The 25,481-nt window shown below is 38.3% G+C and overlaps 2 pseudogenes; both read right to left on the bottom strand.

Moving 5' to 3' along the window:
* Positions 1 to 25,481, bottom strand: part of LOC140635246 (actin, cytoplasmic 2-like) — a 138,939-nt pseudogene extending 113,458 nt beyond the window's left edge.
* Positions 10,189 to 25,481, bottom strand: LOC140635249 (RNA-binding protein 3 pseudogene; annotated as a pseudogene).

Here is a 25,481-nt window from a genome sequence, read left to right as displayed (position 1 = left end):
GACTTCCTATTGAGAGTCAGAATTCTCATCAATAAATAACTAAGACTTAGAAGCCTCCAATCTATTCTACTTTACCACTGACCTGACCTCTGTGGGACCCAACTCAGATCATGATAACCTGTCCTAGATTTCCTTATTTTAAGGAAGTCTGAAAGTCTTCGACCTATTGCATATAAGTAGTTGCTGGCAAACATTTATGAGCTTCTTGCAGTCAAGCAAATGTCATTAATGTTGCTGTATTTGAATAGCGGAAGAAAAGTTATGGTGACTATTTCAAATATTGCTGAGTGGTCTTCCCACATCTCTCCATGGAGTACATTGGCTTTTAGGATTGCCCTGGTTGCCAAGCCCATCAGTTGGCTAGGACTACCATAACAAAATATCACAAACAAGTAACTTAATCTATAGAAATGTATTGTCTCACAGTTCTGGAGGCTAGAACTGAAATCAAGCTATCAGCAAGTTGGTTCTTTATGAGGGCTGCAAGGGAAGCATCTGTTCCAGGCTTCTGTCCTTGCTCATACACAGGCATCACTCTGGGTCTCTACATTGTCTTCCCTCTATGTATATCCATCCCTAAAATTCCCTTTCTTGAGGGACACCACCAGTTATATTGGATGAGGGCTCTAATGATCCATTTTACCTCCCTATAGTCACATTCTGAGATACTATGAGTTAGGACTACAACAAGTGAATGGGGGCTGGGGAAGGACACAATTCAACCCTTACACCAAGTTTCACAGAATAGTACTTCATGAGACCTTCATAATGCCAACAATTTTTAATACTTCACCATAACCAGAGGGCCAAAGCTTATGGTAAGATTTGGATATTAAAATGATGCTCTAGTGAAGGACCCAGGAACACCAGAGTTCTTATCCTCCATGGACTTCCTAAGGACCACATATCACAAATATGCCTGACACCCCAATGCAAGGTGTATGGTAACATCAGTTTGGAAGTCAAAGGCTAAGTAGGGTCTTCAACCTAAATCCATGTCCAATCTCTAGCCTCTGAGCCACTAGGACTCCCCAGCATCCATGCATTACTTCCTGAGCCAAGTTTAAAAGGGACCCTGGCCCTCTTCCCAAATGAAAGATGAGAAAGCACATTCAGTCAATGTGCCCACTGGTAAAAACCCAGCATTCACTGCCCTGGAATCTGACTGAACAGACTAGAATTTCTTCCTCTTAGGAAAGATAGGGAATTTTCTCTCCTATAAAGAGGGAGAGAAATGGCCACTGCCACCTCCCACATGATACCCTGTGATTACCTGTGAAGATGTGCTGTGTCCACCCCCACCCCAACACCACTCAGGATGTGGTCCAGAATGTTGTCTTGTGGATATTAACCAAGGTTGGGTGCTTATGCTAGAGTTCAGCCAAATTGCAATCACTTTCAGAATCTAGCAAATACAATACCTGTGTTACACGGGGCCCCCAAGCAGGTGAAGTGGCAGCCATGGCCTGTGTGCTAATAAAAGAAATAATAGTTAGTGGCCACAGTGCTTCCCATGACCATAGATGAGAATGCCGAGAGCAATAAACACTATTTATCCTAATGCACTATTAAGCAATAAATTCTAGCTGCATTTTCCTGATTGTGATCTCACTGGAAGGACTGCCATGCCCTTCCTCTTGAAGGGTCAAGTAGACAGAAACCCACATCAGATGGGATCTCACATATTTTGAGTTTCTTTTTTAATTGAATTATGTAAGATCTTAACTCTTTATCTGCAAAGGGAGAACCACTGGGGAATAAACTATAAACATTTTGCTAGAGATAGAAGTGAATCACTTTTTTGGGCCATATTTTAAATCTAGACTGAGATTCTACATATCATCTACTCCAGAGTACAAAGTAAATGTGAAGGCGGAAAAATTGGTGGGATGAAGTGCTGCCCTCCTCTACTGTAGACTACAAAAAGGAGCCCCTGGGAGACAGCAAACCTGCAGAGTGCAAAGTCTTGCCAGAAAAAGGAAATGCAGAATGATACCATCTCTGTAGGAAAGGAAAGACACTGTGTTGGCACAAGGGTACATGACCCAGTTCACAGGGCCTGAGTCCACACCCCAAATGGCCTACCAAGATCAGGTACTAAACTTGTCTGAGCCTCAGTTTCTTCATCTGTAAAATGAGAGTAATCACAACACATCAGTTATGGGATGCATGTAATAGAAAATCAAGATAACAGAGTCTTAAACAAGAAGAGGGTTGTGCTCTCCATTACCAAAGAGCAGGGCAACTGGGTGGTTCAGTTGGCTAAACATCTGCTTTTGGCTCAAGTCATGATCTCAGGGTCCTGGGACCAAGTCCCACATTGGGATCCCTGTTCAGCAGGGAGTCTCTTTCTCCCTCTCCCTCTGCTCCTCCCCCCTGCTTATGCTTGCTCACTCTGTCTCTCAAATAAATAAATGAAATCTTGAAGAAGAAAAGAAGAAAGAAGAAGGAGGAGGAGGAGGAGCGGGGTAGGGGAAGACAGGCAGTCCAGGGCTGGCATGGCAGCTCCAGGACATCCCAGGGCCCTCAACTCATTCACAAGAGCCAGTTTCACGGGCATGGAACCTGTGCTCTCATTGAGCCCCATGCTGAGAAGGGCCCAGCACTGAGGTTAATGCTCTGCCATTGGCATTTCTTGTTATTAGTAACTATTGAACAAAGGCCCCTTACTTCCATTTTGTGCTGCCTCCTGCAAATTGAGTAGCTCATCACACTTTGTGGTCTTCCATCATTTCTGTTGGCAAGAACCTCCTCTTCCAGCCTTGACCTCCAAATTCCAGGCAGGAACATTCTGCTCAGTATCGTCAACCTACATCCCAGCAGCCAGAAGTTATTCCCATGGCTACTCTTACCCACCGAGGAGTCTAGGAAATAGTTTCTTGTAGGCACATCGCCTTCCTCAACAAAATCAGTAGGAGTGGGAACTATTAGCCCTTGACACAAAAATCAAGTAAAAGAGATCATGGATATGGTATAACACATACTAATTTAGTTTCTCTAATAATAGAAAGCAGGATAAAACACAGATTATTTAGTATAATGAGACAACTGAAAATGTTTTATATGATTAGGGATAATACACAAACAAGGCAGATAGTAATTTTGGAGTATTTCAATCATTTATATGCACACTGTGAGAATTCTATTATATGAGTAGTTTTAAGTAAAACAAATTACTAACAAACATGAATTGACCTTCATAAAACTTAACATGTACTATTTTTATGTAAGGAATTCACAATCTAGTAGAGAAATAATACAGCCTTGAAGGCAAAGCTACATTCCAAATGAGGAATAACATAAAGTGCTATAGTAGAAATGAATAATTGCTTCACAATCCAATTAATTTTAAGATATACTTCAAATTTAAAGGTGCTTTCAGTGTGAAATTCCAGAACAACTAACAGAAGATTTCAGCCAACTGTACAACATTTAAAATAATCATGAGGAGTTCAGTCAGTTAAGCATCTGATTTCAGCTCAAGTCGTGATCTTGGAGCCCTAGGATCAAGCCCCAAGTTGGGCTCAGTGGAAAGTCTGCTTCTCTCTCTCCCTTTGTACCCCCCCTGGCTTGTGCTTTCTCTCTCAAATAAATAAAATCTTTTAAAAAATAAATCATGAGAAGTTCCTGGAAGGTGTTCATTTATGTGATTGGAGCAAATCATTCACTGTTTAGAAGGAAATAGATGATTTATTTTTTTCTATTGTTGTTGAAAAAGGCATTTCTTATCCAAAATGGTTTTGGAAAAGACAAAGTACTATGTAAGATAACTGCTGATATGTGAATGTTCATCTTTTCAAAACAACACTTCCAATCTTGTTACCTTCCTAACCAGAGCTCTCCAACGGCTTCCTTTTTTTTTTTTTTTTTAAAGATTTATTTATTTTAGAGAGAGAGAGCGCGCATATGCGAGTGGGGAAAGGGGTAGAGGAAGAGAATCTTCAGGGAGACTGCTCACTGATCACGGAGCCCGACTCAGGGCTTGATCCCACGACCCATGAGATGATGACCTGAGCCGAAACCAAGAGTCAGATGCCTAACCAACTGAGCCACCCAGGCATCCCTCCAATGGCTTCTTAATAACATTTCCACAAGTCTAAAGTCTGCCGCCTACCTACCACTCAAGGCCGACCTTTACCTAGCCCCATCCTGGGGGCCCAAACTTAGTTCTTTCCTTAACCATCCAATGAATTTCTATAAAGTTGAAACTGGTCATTTCAGAGCAAAATTGATAGATAAAACCTGATAAGTAAAACCAAAGCTGATAAATAAAATTTCAGAGAACTGATAAATAAAACCAAAGCTGGCTCTCTGAAAACACACTCCTGCCAAATCTAGGCAGCAAAAGATACATTAAAAGTACAAAACAAGAGAAATGATGATGGGACATAACAACAGAGACTGAAAATTAAAAGAATCAAAGGACTCCTTTACTGAGCTCCATGCCAGTGCATTTGAAAATGTGAATGAGACTATCCAAGTCTAGAAAAACATAATTTACCAAGGCTCCTAAGTGGCTTAGTCGGTTAAGTGCCGACTCTTGATTTCGGCTCAGGTCATTATCTCAGGGCCTTCGGATCAAGTCCCACCTCGGGCTCCATGCTCAGCGGGGAGTCTGCTTGAGATTCCCTCTCTCCCTCTCCTTCTTTCCCTCCCACTTGTGCTCTTTCAATCTCTCAAATAAATAAATCTTTAGAAAAGAAAAATATAATTTACCAATCTAACTCCAGAAGAGAGGATCTAAACAGATGTATTTATACATGAAACAGAGAAAATTATAGATCAATCTTATGAATATCATTGCAAAAAATCCTAAATAAAATATAGTAGATGGAATGTATGAAGACCAAGTGGAGTTAGAACGGGAATGCAAGTGTAATTCAATGTGAAAGTTATTAACATAATTCATCCTTTTGGACACTTAGGGGTAAAATATAACCAGCTCCATAGATAATGAAAAATCACCCGTCAAAAATTGATCACCAGCACTGAATTTTTAAAAGATTCTTAATGAAATACAAATTGATGAACTTAAGATGTTTTCTTAAGATGTCAGTCTTAAACCAAAAGGCTGCATGGGCTTAATGAGGAAACACTAGAAACTCCCACTGAAACCAGAAAAAAGTCAAGTTGGTACTATTTCCATTAACTAACACTGTTCTGAAGGTACTATCTAAAGCAACCAGATATGGAGTGTTTGGGTGGCACACTTGGTTAAGTGGCTGACTCCTGGTTTCCGCTCAGGTCCTGTCTTCAGAGTATTGAGATCAAGCCTGATACAGAGTCCTCGGCTCAGTAGGAAGTCTGAGTGAAGATTCTCTCTCCCTCTGCCCCTCCCCACTGCGCTCATGCTCTCTCTTGCTCTCTCCCTCAAAAATAAATAAATATTTAAAAATAAAGCAACCAGGCAAGAAAGAAACCAGAGGAATATTGTAAAAGAGGAGGCAAGGCTTTCCTATTTGTAGATTATATGATTATTTGGAAAATCAAGAGAATCAATTAAAAACAAAAATCACTAGAAATAAGAAAACACATTAAGCTAGCAAGCTATGAAATTAATATACAGAAACCAAAAGTCTCCATACATACTAACAGAAAATATAATGAAAGAAAAGGCTCCAAGCCTATGAGCAACAACTGGATAAAATATCTAGGAAGAAAACAGCACAAAAACAATTTGAAAACAAATTTTAAATGTTCTTGCAGGGCAACGAAATAGAATGGAACAAAAATAGAAGGATGGACTACATTCTTAGAGAGTAAGATTCAAAATCAAGTTTTCCTAAGTTAATTTATAAACTTACTATGATCACAAGAAAAAAAAAATCCAAGAGAAAGGATGTTTGTCATTGGTTCTTGTTGTTGTCACTGAAAACCACCTCTAATGAATCATTAATGCTGATAGGAAAGAGAACTCTGGAAAGAAGGATCTGTGCAGCCAGCCCTGTTTGATTTCAGCTATGCTCAGTATGTGGTCCTGGCACATGAACAGACAGCCAACCAACCAGACAGAATAGAAAGCCCAAGGATAGAGGCAGGTGCATACAGGACTTTAGCACATAATTTCAAAGCAGTGGGGAATATAAGGATAATTTAATAAATGGTGTCAGTATAAATCAGCAGCCATCTGGGAAAAAGGGGAATGTCATCTCATAATACACGCCAGAATAAATTCTAGACGGCTCAAAGATTTAAATATAGGAAGTGAAAGAACCAAACTTCTAGGAGAAATAAGGGAAAATTTCTATCATCTCAGACAGGGAAAGGCATTTATAACATGACTTAAAGTCCTGACAGCATGAAAGAAAATGACAAGTTAACAAGGTTAACATCAAAAACACCTGCAAGAATAAAAACACCACAAACAAGAGACAAATGACAAACTTGGGGAAAACGTCTGCATCTCATATAACAAAAAAAGGGCTAATTTCTGTAACATATACAATATCTATAAATTGATAAGGGAAAACGCAGAACAATTCTAAAATGTGTAAAGGTTATAAACAGAAAGTGAAAAACAAACGGCTCTTACACATTTGAAAAATGCTCAAACCCACTCATTTTTTAAAAGGCAAACTAAAACTCCACTAAAACACCATTTCTCCCATCGATAGGCAAAAATGAAAAATTTAATACCACAGTGTGTTGGCAAGGCTGTGGGGAAACTATTGATTTCTGTTGAAAGTAGAAATCAATATGTCCCCTATGCCAAAATATATATTCTACCAGTATCTTTAAAATTACAAATGCCTAAATCATTCTTCTACTTCTCCCTCTAGGAATGTACTTTACAAATAAGTTTTCATGCATACAGTGTGTATGAGGATATTTGCAGTAAAAGACTGAAAATGATATAAATGCGTATCATCAGGGAATAAACTATGGTTAATTAAATTATGACATGTTCATGTAGCCATAAAATTGTCTATGCAGCTGTAAAAAGAAATGGGCAAGCTCACTGATACAAAAAGTGTCCAAGATATATTAAGTAGAAAAAAACAACATGTAGGTCAATGTGTATAGTATGCTATCATTTATCTTAAAAAAAGAAATTAATTCTAGTTTAATGTGTGGGGATGGGGAATGGGAAGTGGGAAAATGGGACCAAGAATCAGTAGAAAATATTTCAACTATACATTTCTATATTTTTGTGTTTGAATTATATGACTATTATATTTAAATATTAAATATAAAACAATGATAACTCACATTAAGTATTTATCATATGCCAACCACATTGAAAATGACCTGAGAAATACCTGTCTGGGGTTGACGTCTCCATATCTGGATAGAGCTGGAAAGTGGGTCAAAGATTTTGGAGGGCCTTGAACATTCTCCAAACTAGGATTCAAAGTAGAACAGTGGGGGCTGCCCAAGGCTTTAAGAATGTGTATTTAAGAAGATTACAGAAGGGGCACCTGGGTGGCTCAGTGGTTGAGCATCTGCCTTTGACTCACATTGTGATGGTTGTGATCCAGGGTCCTGGGATTGAGTCCTGCATCCAGGCTCCCCACAGGGAGCCTGTTTCTCCCTCTGCCTAGGTCTCTGCCTCTTTCTGTGTGTCTCTCATGAATAAATAAATCAAAACTTTAAAAAAAGAGGGGGGGGTATTACATAGGATGGTTTGGAGGAAGAGCGATGTGAGGCAGGACAGCCACTTCTGAGGTTATTCCCCGAGCATTAAGGGAGCAATTATGTTTGGTCAATAGGAAATTAGGCAGAGTAGCTGCTGCTAGAATACAGGTCTAAGTGCCCAGACAATGAAGGGTGGACAGGATGTGACCAGTGGAGGGGAGGCTGGGCTCTCTGGGAGGACAAACAAGATGAATGAAGGTGGGAAGGAACAGGGTATGCGCAGGAAAAAGTGGAGACCTGCTCCTGCAAGTATGACCAAGGGTGAGAGGGTGCAGGCTCCACAGACTGGCGGCCAGGTTAAAATCTTGAAACTTACCATCTCTTTGTGCCTGCATTTTCCCATCTGCAAAGTAGTGATTACAGTATGCACAAAATATTTTATAGGACCCCAAGCACTGCTGGTGTTCAAAAAATGCCAGCTTTCTCTGGAACATAAAATTGTGGTTATTTTCCAGGAACTCGTTTGTTACATTGTTTCCCATAAATTCAAGTAAAGTATGCTGTATAAATTCAGATTCACAAAGAAAATTTTTTGAATTTCTCAATGTGATATTTTTGCTCTTTGAACACAGGAGCTTTTCAGAAGTGCAACCTAGGCAGTTCAAGCCCTTAATGTACAGAGTTCTGTATGGGAAATCCTGCAAGAGGACATGATTTCACTTGTTAGATAACAAAGGCTAGTGAACTCCTATTTAAGTAAGTGGTCCTCCACTGAATTATCTTCCATTTTTTTCTCACAGTGGAATCTGCACACTAACATCAAATACAATGTGACACAGCTTAGTATATCAGTAATTTCAAGATGATAAAATGTCTTAGAGAAAAAAATATCAAATTTCATTGAACCTGTTTTTAAGCCCAAGAAAAACAGAGAAAAGTACATGTAAAATAATAGGATATTAAAATGTTAAAAAAATAACAAGCTGTAAAGAAATTTGACAAATTTACAATGTTAATTCTTAAAGGCATTAACTCAACACATTCTCTGCATTTTCTTTTTTAAAAAAAGATTTTATTTATTTATTCATTAGAGACAGAGAGACAGAGGCAGGGACATAGGCAGAGGGAGAAGCAGGCTCCCCACAGGAAGTCTGATGCAGGACTCAATCCCAGGGCCCCAAGATCATGCCCTGAGCCAAAGGCAGATGCTCAACCACTGAGCCACCCAGGCACCCCAATCTCTAAATTGTTTATGTACTTCTTCTAAACCATCTACATAGTTGAAACAGGTTCCGAAGAGCACTCACTCATAAACCGGCAGGAAGAGCTGTGTCCAAAGTTCTTTATTCATGGTATATAGCGTAAGTCACTTGGATTCTGTTTCCATATGTCTATACAATTCAAATTGACCGTTATGATTAGGGAAGAGAAAGAAAAAATGAGGAAGCTATTTTTAAAAATGAAAAAATTTTAAGTTAAAAACAAGGCATGTCTTCAGTAGGGGAAGTGTTTTGACATCACTGATTAAGACAAGACTAAGGATCTGGATTACAGCCGATCCATTCTTAGGACACTTGCTTCCCTTCTTGCTTCTTCCTTCCTTCAATCCTGTATTCTATGTTCAGGAGCATGAACTAATTGGAAGGGAAAAGAGTTGGGTTGAGAACTAAAGTCTGACCCCAGCTACACTTGCTACTTTAGCAAGTGCACAAGCATCTTTGTATCTTGGTCCACTGGGATAATAAATTGTTATTCTTATAGACTTATATTTTTTAAGTCAACTTCATTAAAATACAACTTTACAATAAGCTATATCCATTAAAAATGAACACTTTGATTAATTTTGCTTATATATAAATTCATGAAAACATCACCACTGTCAAAATATGGAACACATTGTTGATACTACTTGGTATTGTCAGATTTTTTTTGGTTTAATTCATCCCAGTGGGTAGTAGGGTAGTAGTAGTAGTAGTTATAGTAGTATCTCACTGTGGTTTTAATTTGCATCTTCCACTGGCTGGTGATGTTGAGCATCTTTTCATGTATCCACTGGTCATTTGTGAAATATCCAATCCTATGCCCATTTTTTAAAAAGATTTTTACTTATTTGACACAGAAAGAGAGCACAGGCAGGGGGAGTAGCAGGCAGAAGGAGAGGGAGAAGCAGGCTCCACACTGAGTGGGGAGCCTGACATGGGGCTGGATCCCAGGACCCTGAGATCATGACATGAGCTAAAGGCAGACGCTTAAATGACTGAACCACCCAGGTACCCCATGCCCATTAAAAAAAAAAAAAAAAAAAAAAACTGTTGTCTTTCTTTTTTCTTTTTCTTTTTTTTTGTGTTGTCTTTCTTTTAGGAATTGAGTTCTAAGAGTATTTTACATAATCTAGATATAAACCCTTTGACAGATACATGTTTTGCAAATATTTTCTCCCAATCCACGGCCTTTCTTTTGGTTTTGTTTTCTTACCTATGTCTTTTGGGGAGCAAATGCTTTTCATTTTAATGAAGTCCATTCTAATTCATCTTTCCTTTGTGCTTTTCATCTTCTGTTTCACAAATCTTTTCCGTATCCAGTGTCACAAAATTTTGTTCCTTTTTTCTGTGAGAAGTTTTGTAGTTTGAGATTTAACATTTAGGTTAATGACCGTTTACACATTAATTACTATGTGTGACATGAGGTAAGAGTCAATGCATTTTTTTCCCATATGGAAAGACCACTTTTTTATTGGCATATAACATTATATTAGTTTCAGGTACATAACATAATGAGTCATTATTTGCATATATTGTGAAATGATTTCCACCATTATATTAACATCCATCACCACATATAATCACAAAATTTTTTTGTTATGAGAACTTTTAAGATCTACACTCTTAGGAACTTTCAAATACTTCCTTTCCCCATTGAATTGCCTTGTGCCTTTATAAAAAAAAATCACTATACAGGTATAGAGATACTTTTGTATTCTCTGATGTTTTGCTGATTTATTAATATATCTATCCTTTTGTTTATACTATAGTCTTGATTATTGGAACTTCATAGTAAGTCCTGCAACTTTGTTCTTCTTTTTAAAAATTATTTGGGCAATTCAAAGTCCTTTGTATCCACATAAATTTTAAAATCAGTATGTAAACTTCTAGGGATTTTTATTGAGATTGAATTTTTTTTTCATGTTTCCACTTTTTAATCAGCTCCGTGAAGGACATCTTAAAATGCTAAATGAGACACAACAGAATATTTTTTCTTCCAGTACTAAAAAATACATTCACAAATATTTTTAAGAAACTTCTCTATACTCAGGGTGGTAACCTTGAATTAAAAAAAGAAAAACCACCTCTAAACCTCTAATCGTGTCAATGATTTCTTGTATTTGCATTTGGAAATTGCTTCCTAATCGTGATAAACATTGTAGATAGACTTTTAAATGTCCCTAAACACACATTACTTGTTTTTAAAGCAGTCTAAGCCAACATTTTTTGGTCACAATCTGTAATCCTGAGAGCCCAAACTAAAAAACTGGTAAGAGGAAAAATACCCACATTTGCAATGTCCCAGGATTAGTATTTAAATGGGAGAAAATTTTAGAAATCACATGGAGCTTTCTAAAAGGTCTCTGTAACAAGCTACCTTGGGAGCTCAGTTAAAAAATAGAACTTGATGTACTAGAACAGATGTGTCAGTGCAGCTCCAAAAATCTTTATAAATACAGCTATTTGGAAGGATGATCCTGGATCAAAGTTTTATTCCTTGTGTACCTACTTTAGGTGCACATGCCTCATTTCAGTTGTCATAATTGTCTCTGTAATTTCCTCCTGAGTAGCGGTCATAACCACCCTGGCTTCTGCCACCATAGTCTCTGGACCTTCCATATCCATATCCATATCCTCCAGATCAACTGTCATATCTACCACTCCCATAGCCCTGGTCCCCTCCACCTATAGAGTAGCTGCGACCACGCCCATGGGCCCCAAAGGCACCTCCTCTAGTTCCCCTGGCTGACTTGCCCACGTGATCCACACAGATCTGGCGACCATCCAGAGACTCTCCATTCATGGCTCTCATGGTATCTGAGGCATACTCTGGATTGCTGAAGGTGATGAAACCAAAACCCCGGGATCGCTGAGTCTCCCGGTCCTTGACAACAACCACCTCAGAGATAGGACCAAAGCTGCTGAAGTGGTCTTCCAGAGCCTGCTCATTGGTGATGAAGTTCAGCCCTCCCACGAAAAGCTTCCCTTCTTCAGAAGACATGGCAATGAATTTGAGTACTGCAAATTAAGCAAAAAGCCCAGAACAACAGCAACCGCCGAGAAGCAGAGAGACTGCGTAAAATTGAATTAAATGTATAGATTAATTTCAGAAGAATTGATATCTTAAAATTGAGTGTTCCAATCCATGAAGATAAGGTATCTTTCCACTCATTTAAATCTTTTAAAATTTCTCTCTGCCACGTCCTGTGGTTTTCAGTGTACACCTGTTTACATTTATTTCTAAATAATCTGATTTGGGGACCTATTATAAACAGAATTGCTTTTCCATTTCATTTCACAATTTTTTTTCCTGTTAGAGCATAATAATAGAATTGATTTTGTAAATTTTAGCTTTATATACTATGACTTTGCATATTCACTTATTACTTCTAATTGTTTTACAGATCTGCAGGGTTTTCTGTGTAAACAATTATATTAGTTGCTGTTTAAGAAAAACCCAGTCCTCCTCTTGTGTGTCTCCTTTGCTCTCACACTACCACCCTCACAAAGCTTTCAACACCACATGATGGTTTTCCCCACAACAAGCAATTCTGTGATACCAGCAGGGTTTCCTACATTTTAACTCGATTCTGACACTGTCTACCTGGAGACAGCATCAGATCCTGCAGGTTTAGGGCTCAGTCCCACAAAACTGCCCCCTACTTCAAGATGCCAATTGCAAACCCTAGTAGGTCCCCAGGTTGCCTGCAGTTCTGCCTACCTTGCTACAGATCATGGTTTCCATGACCTCTTCCCCCTTTGGATTCTAGTAATTTGCTGGAGTGGCTCACAGAACTCAGGGAAACACTTACTTAGGTTAACCAGTTTATTGAAGGATGTGATAAGGGATATAGATGAACAGCCTGGTAAAGAGGTACTTAAGGTGAGGTATGGGAAGGTGCCAAGTACAGAACTTTTGTGCCCATGTAGTTGGGCTGGATTACTATCCTGGTATGCAGATATATTCACCAACCTGGAAGGTCTCTGAATCCCGTATTTTGGGAATTTTTATGGAGAATTCCTCATCTAGGTTTGTTTAATCAATCATTAATTCTATTTTTAGGCCTCCTTCTTTCTCAAGTGGATGGGCATGGGGTTGGGAATGGCTGAAAATTTTAAGTTTCCAAACATGGCTTGACTATTTCCTGTGGTCAGTCCTTATCATGGAGCCCAGCCAGAGTCACCTCATTAAAACAAAAAACATTCCTATCACTCAGGAAATTATGAGGGTTTTAAAAGCCCTATGTCAGGAACCAGATTCAAAGACCAAAGATGCTCTTAGTTCTAATACCACTCAGGAAATTGCAAGGGTTTTAGAAGCTCTGTGCCAAGAATTGGGGACAGAAACCAATATATATTTTTTCCTATTATTTCACACTGAAAATGAGGACAATTTTGCTTCCTCTTTTCCAATCTTTATCATTTCATTTCTTTTTCTTCCTCTATTGCAGTGGCTAGGACCTCCAATTCAATGTTGAGTAAACGTGACAAAAGCCTTATTCTTTATTCTGGTAGAAAATAATTTAATATTTCAACATGAATGTATGTTAACTGGAGGTTTTTCATAGGTGTTCTTTATAAGTTGAAAAAGTACCTTATATTCTTTGTTTGGTGATAATTGTTCTTGTGAATGGATGTTGAATTTTGTCATATTTTTCCTCCATGTATTAAAATGATCATATGGTTTTCTCCTTTATTCTATTAATATGGCAAAATATTGATTTTCTATGTTAAGACAACTTTAAGAGTGACATCAACAAGATGGTGGAATAGTTTTCAGCACTCATACCCTCACAGAAATATTACTTAGCACAACTCTCCTTGCATAAAAATATCTTTACAAAGAAAAGATACACTGAAGTGTATCTTCACATTACTCCTGTCACCATTCCCAGCAAGACCCAGCAGCCCAGCTTGAAGACAAAAGAGAGTTGTAAAGTGTTCACTTGTCTTCTATCTTCTTTAAAAAAAAAAAAAAAAAAATGTGCCATCATCGGGCCTGAAGTTTTCTCTATGAGATTTTTGGTGGTTATAGAGCTATTCAGGTTTTCTGTTCCATGTTGGGTCAATTTGGTTAAGTTGTATTTTTCAAAATTGCTCAATTCATCAAAATTACTTTTTGTTGGAATCAAATTTTTCATAATCAAGTTGCTCTTATGGTCTTTCTATTATATTTAGGAATTATAGTGATAACCCTTCTTTCAATCATGATATTAGTAACTGGTGTTCTTTTTTTTTAATCAACCTAACTCAGTTTATCAGTTATGTTGAACTTTTCAACAAATAAGCTTCCAGTTCTGTTAATTTCCTCTATTGGTTAACATGTTTTATTTAATTGATTTTTGTTCTGATCTTTCTTTCCTTCTAATTTGTTTAGTTTGCTTTGTTCTTCCTTCCTGAGCTTTTTTTTTTTTAAGATTTATTCATTTATTTGAGGGGGGAGGGGCAGAGGGAGAGAATCTTGAAGCTAAAATGTGGAAACACCAAGATGTCCTTGAGTGAATAAACTGTGGAATATTATTAGTACTAAAAAGAAACGACCTATGAAAAGCTGAAATGACATAGAGAACTTCACATGTACATTGCTAAGTGAAAGAAGCCAATCTAAAAAGACTACATACTATACGACTCCAACTATGTGACCTGGAAAAGACAAAACTATGGAAACTGAAAGGATCAGTGATTGCCAGAGGGTGGAAGGTTGGAGCTAGGGGAAAATGAATACACAAAACACAGAGAATTTCTAAGACAGTGAGAATACTGTTTGATACCTAACGATGGATACATATTATTATACATTTATCCAAATTCACAGAATGTACAACAGCAAGAGTGAACCATAATGTAAACTATGGACTTTTAGTGATGTGTAGGTTCATCAATTGTAACAAATGTACCACTCTGCTTAGGGATATTGATGATGGAGAGGCTGTGTATGTATGGAGGCAGAAGATATGTGGAAATCTCTGGGTCTCTCAATTTTTCTGTAAACCCTAAACTGCTCTAAAAAAATAATGTCTCAATAAAAATAATTAATTTTAAAAATCAGTTAGGTAAAGATGATTGATCTACATATCTATATCTTTGATACTTTTGTCTAGTTATTGTATCAATTGCTCTGTAAAAGATGTTAAAGTTTCCCACTATGATTACAATATTTTTTCATCAATTTTTGTTTTTTTTATTTAGAGTCTGTTTTAGAAGCATACATGTTTATGATTGTTGTATCATCCTAATAGAGGTTTTCTTTCATTATGTAATGTTCCTATTTATTTCTATTTATTTCTCTTTGGAAGTCTATTTTGTCTGATATTAATATAGCCACTTCAATCTTCTTATATTTTTTTTGCAGGATAGGTTTCTTCCATCCGTTTTATTTTCAGCCTTTTTGAGTCTTTATGTGTGTTCTTTCATTTGTTTTTTAAGTTGGCTCCATGTTGAACTCATGCCCCTGAGCTTAAGATCTGAGCTGAGATCAAGAGTTTTTTTTTTTGTTTGTTTTGTTGTTTTTTTTTTTTTTTAATTTTTATTTATTTATGATAGTCACAGAGAGAGAGAGGCAGAGACACAGGCAGAGAGAGAAGCAGGCTCCATGCACCGGGAGTCCGACGTGGGATTCGATCCCGGGTCTCCAGGATCGCGCCCTGGGCCAAAGGCAGGCGCCAAACTGCTGCGCCACCCAGGGATCCGAGATCAAGAGTTAGATGCTTAATCGACTGAGCCACCCCAAAACCCCGTCTTTATGTGTTTTTCATTTAATGTTATATTTTTACTTCTAAAACTTTTACTTTATACACTTTCAATTTCTCTTATGAGATTTCCTACCTTCTCATTTATTAGGAGCGTTTTTTTTTTTTTAACCCCACTGAACAGAATTATAACAGCTGCTTTAAAATTCTTGATTTTCTTCTCTCTTGAAAATAGGTCACATTATTTTGCTAAGTGAAATAAGTCAATCAGAGAAAGACTATTATCATATGGTTTCACTCATATGTGGAATACAAGAAACAGTGAAAGGGACCCTAAGGGAAGGAAAGGAAACCAAATAGGGAAAAATTAGAGAGGAAGACAAACCATGAGAGACTGTGAACTCTGGGAAATAAATTGAAGGTTACTGGGGGGAAGTGGGTGGAGGAATGGAGTAACTGGGTGACAGGCATTAAGGAGGGCATGTGATGTGATGAGTACTGGATGTTATATGCTGGCAAACTGAATTTAAATTAAAAAAATGAAAAAAGAGAAATGCAAATTTTAAGAGAAATGCAAATCAAAACAATAAAACAGGTCACATTTTCCTGCTTCTTCATATTTTGAATAGTTTTGGATTATATCCTGGACACTGTGAATGTTATTATCATCAAAACTGACTTCTGTGATACTGATCCCATCATTGTTATTTTTTAATAGGCAATTGACTTGGTTAGACTCAAACTGCAAAGCTTGCCTCACCTATGATGGCTACGTAGCAATTAAATCTCAGTTCACTACTCTACACCTTAGCTGCAAGCTGCTTTGAGCTGCCTTGTGCATGAGTAGTGTGAGGGTCAGCTAGAGACTTGGACAGAGTTCAAACACAGATTCTAGGTCACTCCTTCTCTGGGTGATCCCTCACTCTCTCCTGGTTGTGTTCCACTCTTTGATTCTTCAGGCCAGAAACAGGACAGGCTTTCTACCAGAATTTTAGTCACCCACACGATCTTTGCAACCATGACCCATTCTCTGGCCAAAGCTAAACACCAGGAAACTCTCCTCCCCCAAGTTTCAATTCCTCCCTGTCTGCTTTTGTTGACTCTCCAGAGCCCCCGGTAGCTATTGATTATAGTTTGTCTAGAGTTTATAATTGCAGTTTCTGAAACAGTCTGTTAGGAGCCTGCTCCACTGTAACACTGGGTATGTTTCTTTTTTAATACTGCGTATGCATTACCCAGTGAGAAGCTCTCAACATAACATGACTGGTGTCCCTGATACCCAATAAACTTATTAAGAGATAAAATGTGATCATATCTTGGGAAATTCTTTTGGCATGTTAAATGTACTGTCAAGTAAAAGGAAGCATTTAGTCATATGTAGAAATTGACCAGTTCCCAAAGATGTAAATATGGCCCAAACAAATGTTAAGAAAAATATACTGAAGTCTTAAGGAGCCAGAAACATAGGTGAGGGGAGATGCTCACTGTAGGGTGATGGGGAGGCCATCTGGTCATTTTACTCATGACCTCAATCATTTTTATCCATGACTCTATAGCAGAAAGTGATAAGGTTTTCACCGCGATTGGAAATGAGAAAAAGTGTGGCTCGGTTCCTGGCAAATCTGTAGGTGGTATGACACTTAAATTGCATACACTTAGTTCCTAAAAAAAAACTGTATACAGCAAGACTTTGATGTCTAAATCTAAAGTTTGAAAAGACAACAAACATCCACATGCCTCAGAGTACACAGAGATTCATTCTGTTCAGGATCTTTAATTTATAAAGAAAGTTCAATAACTCCATTAAACACAGGAATTGTCTATTCAACAAACATGGCAGATCCAAGCAGCAAAACAATCTGTAAAATTGGTCCCCTCTCAAACTGCGTTTATAAACTGGAGTTGCTAAATCTAGCAGTTCTTGCCTAAGAATTTTCACAGGTGTTCATTTGCATGTGTAGGATTCCTCTTGGTTATGTAAGTTTTTCAACAAGTTGAGTCGGATTTCAAATCTAATTTGTGAACACTGGTGTCTGACTACCCATTCCCATAGCAGAGATAGTAATTGTTCTACATTTCCAGCCATTCCTAGGGATTACAGAGTTAGAAAACAGAAGAGCAAAATTTTAATTCCAATCTACTAGTCCCAGCTCATATATAATTCTCAGGCTTAAAAGATGTCTTCTTACTTCACACCCTTGCCTCAGGTGTCTTCCTCATCCAACATATACAGCATCCAATGATTGGAAGCCTCATCTTCCAAATTCCACTTCGCTGTTTACCAAAACCTTCAAATTCCACCCTCTTGCCTGCCCTATAAGAAGATGTCTGTTTGCACTTGGAGTCCCCTTCTATGGTCACCATCATTACTCCTGGATGGGGTCCCATGTAGCCTTGCCAGAAGCATGGCAGGCTAGGCCCTCCCAACATCTGACTGCCTATCTTCCCAGCCCACAGCTCCAGGTGTCCCTTGCACCACCTACCCCTGCCCTGCATGCAGCTCCCACACATGTGCAAAGCACGCAAAGCCACACCTGCACCTTTGTCCATTCCAAATTCCTCTACCTGGACAATCTGCACAGTCCACACCCCACCCTACCTCTGCTGCCATGCAGATCTCATTTCTTCCTTCCCCATGTAAAACTGACCCTTCCTCTTCTGTACTCCACATTTTAATGTCCTTATGTTTTCATGTTTCTCTCCTTCTAGTAGAATATAACTTGTTTGAGGGCAGAAATGGATCACATTTCTCTTTGTATTCCTCAGCCATAAAAATCATCCTCATACACGTTAAATGTTACATCTCACATCACTGTTCCATGTTAAATGTAGCTGATGAAAGAACAGATACATAAACATGTACTCTTCATTGCAACCAGGGAGATATGACAATGGTTCCCTATACATAATTCACCTGCTTATGTCTCAGCTTTACACAAAACTTCCTCTGAAGTAGAATTTCTCCAAACCACAACCACTCATCTTTCTCCACTTCCATATTCATCAACTTCAAAGGCTCTGGGAATCAACTTTTCACTTTGATTCTTATTCCCTACTATATTCTAGATCCCAAACTCCTTGGGAGGATATTGAAGGCATTACCTTTCTGTAATGCAAACATTTACTGCGCTCCTTCTTTGTACCAGGTCCTATAACTAGATGGGGAGTTTGGGGGGCAGGGAGATTACCTCATTTAATTCTCACAACAACTCTGTGAGGTGAATATTAATACACATGTTTTTACGGATGAGAAAATTAAGTAACTTTCCCAAGGTCACATAGGTAATAAGAGATAAAGGTATCATTTGCACATAGATTAACCATTTTCTGGTGTTTTTTTTTTAAGATTGATTGATTGATTGATTGATTGATTGATTTATGAGAGACACAGAGAGAGAGGCAGAGACACAGGCAATGGGAGAAGCAGGCTCCCCGTGGGGAGCCTGATGCAGGATCCAATCCCAGGACCCCAGGACCACGACCTGAGCCAAAGGCATATGCTCAACCACCCAGGAACTCCAACTGCCACCCAGGAACTCCAACTGCCCATATTCTGAAGACACATTCTTTTTCTCCATTCCAGCATGGGGGACAAGGGACAAATATTCTAGGCTGGTTACTGGTTTTATGTCCTTCCTATAATACGTCTATTGTATTTCAAAGACTTGAAACATTTTTAAAGCCACAGAGTATTTCCCATCAAAATGGGTAAAGCTTATCTTTGACAAGAGATAAAAGCAAAGAAGCTCCTGGCTTTGAGTTAAAACCACATGTATGCAAAGGTTATTGTGTTACTCAAGACCATTTTTACTCTGTCTTTGGCTGTAAGACACCCAAGCATAGTGGGTGCAGAAGGAAGGCAGTGGAGGGGCTTCCCCAAGGAAGGATCATAGACTCATGGGCCTTTCACAATCTGCCAAAGGTGCTTCAAAAAGTGTCATTCAGGTCTCAGACCCTTTGACAAAAACAAAGGTTTTTTGAGAACAGGAAGAGTTGGGGGGTTTTTTATATCTCCTTACAAGAAATTTCCATCCGTTGCCTTTTCATTTTACTTTTCATTCAAAAGCACAGCATATTTCTATATTGAAAACTTCCTAGGAAGCAGAGAGCCATTTCTCACACTCTGAGTCAGGGTTTTGCTCTGATGAGGTAAACAGCATGCATCCTGAAAACTCTTACTAGAGAGAACCACTGAAACCTTTTAGATCAAAAGGAAATGATTTAAAAAAAAAAAAAAAAAAGGAAATGACTGGTAAACACTTTGAGTCTGGGTTCTTCTGTGGCAAATGGAAAATACAGAGAAGCAGTAATCCTGAATGTTAGCATCAGGTTCAAATAACATCTCCACAGAAGAACAAGAACTGATCTGGAAATGGGCTCTTTCAAGTCAGACCCAGGTTTCAAGGGTCCTGCCACTCACACAATTTTGGAGGGCCCTCCCCATGAGAAAAAGTGACATTGAATAAATTATAAATTATAAACAAAGCTGTGGTTTATCTAACAACAGGCAAAACCTACCCCCCCAAAATTATGTGATATTTTTATTAACCACCCCCTGATACATTTCAGTAGTGCTTCTTTTTCTACAATTTTTTAGCTGCATACCCTTTTTTTTTTTTTTTTTTTTTTTTTTTGGCTGCATACCCTTTTTAATCACTTCTTCCTGTAAATATTTTGTATTATTTTTGTAGAGAGAATAAAAGTTAATCCTGGAGAGTTTTTTTTTTTTTTTAGCTTGATTAAAATTTGAGATTCTTTTCAACATTAATAGCTCAAGAATAAATGTTAGCTTCTCAAGTCATGTTAATATAAATTTTTTTATTTTTTTATTTTATTTATTTATTTATTTATTTATTATTTATTATTTATTTGTTTTTTAATATAAATTTTTAAGACTGTCAGATTTGGAGAAACCTTTATCAAGTTTCATACAGGAACAGTAAAATCTGGGAAATTTTCTCACAGACTACCTACTGGCTCCATAGATTTTAGATCTTGTTTCTCTTTCACCACCCACATGCTTTCTGTACTAGGTTCTGTAAAAAGCATTCTCGTTATGTGTTCTTGTATGTGTTAAAAGCTGAGTGAGTAGGCACTGTAGCCAGCAAGAATATCTCTGGAAGCCGTTCCTACCCAAGGACAACTACCCATAGCTTACCTCTTCAGGGAAGTGACTGCAAACCACATAAGTAAATCTCAAATTAAAAGTATCCATAAGTCAACTTTCCCTGGGCCCAATCCCAAAATCCCCATGGCCTCTCCAAAGGAGGTGGGTCAGAGTGGAAAGAGGAGTCTCAACTGATTGTAGTTAAAATATGTTTTGCAAATTTTATAAACTACACCATCACATGACCATTTTTTATCCTGACCCTTTCCAAAGCCTTAGGAGGGACCTCGGGAAGTGATAGGCCCTATGTGGCTCAAGCTGCCTTTACACACAGTAAAAGCCACCTCTCTGGGTTCCCTGGCTTTTCAGGCCCTCCATCTGCCACTAGTAATCAACTGAAAAAACATGCATGAGCTCAAGAACTCATCTTCCACCAGCCCCTCCATAATTGCATATACTTGTTCATTTATTTCTTACAGCAACACTGAGGAGTGCTACCCCCACGTGCAGACAGGAAACAGGCTCGAAGTCACCAGGGAGCAGAGCAGAACCCAGAGCAAACTCCCAGAAGCCCTTACTACATTCAATAGCTGCTTCCTACAGTCTTTTTTTCCCCAGAACAGAAAACATTTTAAGTATAGATATGAAGAAGGAATAAAAAAAAAAAAGTGACTTAGAGTCCTATTACCTAGATACAACCTTAGTAAGATTTTGGCATTTCTACATTTTATGGAAAACAGAAATTGAAATTATTACATTAAATAAACCCATTTTTCCTCATTTTTAAAGAAACACAAGTTCCTTGTCAAAAATATGAAAAATCTTGAAGACACTAAAAACCATCTGTATTAGTTTTCTGGGGCTGCTATCCCAAAATCCAGCAAAATGGGTGGCTTAAGCAACAGAAATGTAATGGTCTCATCCTTGTGAATGCTAGAAGTCCAGCAACAAACTGTTAGTGAGGCTGCTTCCCTCTGAGGGCTGTCAGAGAGAATCAGTTCCATACCTCTCTTTAAGCTTCTGGTGGGTCACTGGCAATCTGTGGCATCCCATGGCTTTAGAAGCATCAAAGAGCACCAGGCATATTTTATTAGGGTCCCACCCTACTTCAATATGACCTCATTCTGATTTAACTCATTATATCTGCAAATATCTTGTTTCCAAAAAAAATGTCACATCAGCCGAGGGCTAGAGATTTGATGTGCAAATTTTAAGGGGACACAATTCAACCCATCACATCATCCCAAAACCTAAAAGAGAAGGAAAACCTGTGTTGGCAACTTATCATTGGATAATTTTTTAAAGTATGGCCACAGATTATTTTACCATGGCAAGTGGGATCCGTGTCCCCTTTCCTAAGAGTCTGGGCAAGGCGATGACAGCTCTACTCAGTGATGCCAGTTCATATTCAAATCATCGGAGCCCAGGTACTAGACAGGGAGTGAAAGAGTTTCTAGATGTTTCCAGCCCCAACTGTCAAGTAATCCACAGCTGGGAGTCTTACCACCTGAGGTCCCAGACCTCACTGAGTAAAAACAAACTACCCCTACTCATCCTGTCCCAATTCCCAACCAACAGAACCTGGGAGCACAAGAAAACGGTTGCTTAAGCCATCCATTTCTGGGGGAAGCTAGTTACACAAAAATAGTACCTAGAAATGTTATGGTTCTTAGGTTTTTTTGTTTTTTTTTTTTTAATGTGCCTTTAAAAATATATCTCCCTAGAGTGAGTCATTGACTTCATAGATCAAAAGGAAATGATAAATTATTTATCTGATTCTTAGATTTTCTTTAAGAAATAGAAAAACACCTAAACTACATTTCTAAACATTAGCATTGTATATAATAAATAAAACGACTCCATCCATAAGGAACAAAGGGACATCCTCAAGTCTCAGGTGGAGGAAGAGACCAAGTGAAGCCTACTAATTCAACAGATGCTAACGTGGGGTTTACCAGTACTTGTACCAATTAAAAGTACAAGTCAGATAAACATCAGAGTCTTACAGATGCAGAAAACATGTGAGGCTCTTGGAAACAAAAATGTGCCACATTACTCAGCCCTCGTTTTAAGAAAGGGAGAGTGTTAGTATCTCAACAAGATAAACAGGTATGCCAACATTAACACACACCAGAACCACATCAGTTTAAGTGGTCATCAAATGATAATTCTCCTGAAAAATGGGGTAAACCATGAGGTGCAAGAAAGACACTTCCTGGAAATTGGGGGAGCCTCAGGGGGAACAGTACAGGGAGGCTCCGAAGATCAGCTTCATCCTCTAGATGCATGACCAATCAAACCACGTGCATACCAATCGAATATCTGTGTTTTGGTCCAAAGTGAGTAAGACTGGTCTTATAAATCCTGTGGATCATAATTTCCTCACTACTGAGTTGTTCATTACTGAGCTTGACTGCTCTTTTGGATAGCAGAAGTGTTCAAGCATTTTTTAAGGAAGGGACAGGATGATCCATGGTGCCTTGAAAATCTGAAAGCAAATGCTATTGCCTTGAAAGACAAAAGACTTAGCTAGAAATGAGGTGTTCCCAGCACTTTCCCCTGAAGACTATTAGATGGCTTTCCATTGTCTTCTGATCAGGAGTACTGCAGAAAACCCTAAGGCAAATGGGATTTTGATTTTTGCATAGCTAACTTGCTTCTTTTTGCCTAAGTGCTCATAAGATCTATTTCTTATATCCTTGTAATATAAAAATGTTGCCATTTGTTTTTGTTGGAATATACTGAATCCTCTCTATGTATTTAGAAAACACGTGTTAAATTAAGTTTTTAGTTGTTGCTTCTGTTTTCTGTAGCAACAGGAATCATAGGTTGACTTGTTTTCCCTTCTCCAAATATCACCTCCCATGCTGGGTCAATTTTTTTAACCTTTTCCTCTAGATCCTGAGAACCTTCCTCAGTATGGTTCTTTAAATCACTGATTCCACATTTGACAACATCCTCTAGTATTTAGATTTGAACTGTTACTGCGTCTTTAATCTTCCTTTAATCCCATATTTTTTGAGACTCTGCCTAGTGCTCTGATTCAGACATGCTGGGTTTGCAATTCCCCAAAATTCTAGGCATTCTCTCACCTCGAGGGCTTCACTTATCATACTCTTTCCCCCAGAACACTTCCCTGTCCTTGCACTTGGCAAACTTCACATTTCTCTTCTTCCTCTTCTGCTTCCTCCCTGCCCTCACCTTCCAAGAAGGGAAATAAATCCACACTTGGTGTTTGTCAGCAGACAGCATCATCATTGCCCTTGGCCTCCCTCTACCTACCAGAGTGCATCTGATCTCCCTCTCAAGCTACAACCCAGCCTGCTATACACAACTCTCATCCCCCACCCTCCTCATCCACATCCACTGCCAGACAGAAATGGGACATACCCTATCCCTGCTGCCTTGGGTGTTGTAGTTCAAAGTTGGAAGACGTTCCCCCTTCAGTTAATGCCGTTTTAAACTAGGAGTCCCTGACTCTGTCTTTTTAAACAAATCTTAGGAACTACTAATTTCAAGAAGTTTATCCTTGAACATACGTTAGAAGCCTTCGTTGTATCCATATATTATTACATTAGAGATTCTTACTGAAGGGACCTAAATACATAAGAATATGCACAGACAGCTGAGGCACATGTACAATAAAGCACAATTCCACCAATGTTATCAGACATTAGGTAATGTATTTTCAGTATTTTCAGACATTAGGTAAACTGTATGGTGAGGAGGGAGACACTAGCCTCCCAGGAAAGAGAATGGTCTCCACTTTCGAGATGTCTTCCTTTTGGCAGGTGTGGGACTTACCTTCTAGTGTCTCCATCTCCTGGATTTCAACAGAATCTCAGGGCTGAGAGATTCCAATCGTTCAATATACGAACTTGTATGAAAACTTGCTTCTGCTTCCTGCTGAGGGAATTCAGGTCATGAGAATTTATTTTCCAGTAAAATCTCACAGATAACTAAGTGACTTGTGATTCATTAATGCATATGATGTAGCAAAAACATATACTAATGGTTCTAGTTACATTTTTTTTGTTAAAAGCAACTAGCATATTTGCTTGGATTGAGAAGTTAATATATATATCATATCTAGCAAGTATGCCTCTTAACATTGGTATGTATGTTCCCGAAAATTTATGTAAAAAGAGGTTTTTAGGTTAACATATATTTCAAGGGACATTTCCTTTTAGAAAAATTACATCATGAAATTTTATAAGTGAAGATTTCTTTTGAAAAATTATAACTGGGGGATCCCTGGGTGGCTCAGCAGTTTAGCGCCTGCCTTTGGCCCAGGGCGTGATCCCAGAGACCTGGGATCGAGTCCCACGTCAGGCTGCCTGTGTGGAGCCTGCTTCTCCCTCTGCCTGTGTCTCTGCCTCTCTCTCTGGTCTCTCACGAATAAATAAATAGAATTAAAAAAAAAAAAGAAAAATTATAACTGTATTTTAATTTTTGGTAATTTTTTTTAATCTTTCATTTCTTTAAATTAGGTGCATCTATCCCTTTATGTTAACTCTTTATAGTGTCAATTTATCAAAAAAAAAAGATAATAATGTCATAGGGTCTAATTTTAAAAATGAAAGACATGCAGACCCTAGGGTATCAGACTGCTTCAGAACTAATTTTAAAAATGAAAGACATGCAGACCCTAGGGTATCAGACTGCTTCAGAACATTTGGATTTTATTTTTTTAACTTTGAAGGTTAGTATTAACTGATATTGGCTTTCATAAATTTGAAATTCATATTCCCTTCACCAAAATCAAGGTAATTCTATGGCATCTACTTCTCCAGCTCTGCCTTCTTACCTTCTCAACCTACAGGATGTTGTCATGTGCATATCCTACAA

This window comes from Canis lupus, chromosome 1, assembly GCF_048164855.1.
Source record: "Canis lupus baileyi chromosome 1, mCanLup2.hap1, whole genome shotgun sequence".
NCBI classification, from domain to species: Eukaryota; Metazoa; Chordata; class Mammalia; order Carnivora; family Canidae; genus Canis; species Canis lupus.
Note: the sequence above shows the minus strand (reverse complement) of the source record. Positions and strands in the feature narration are given on the sequence as shown.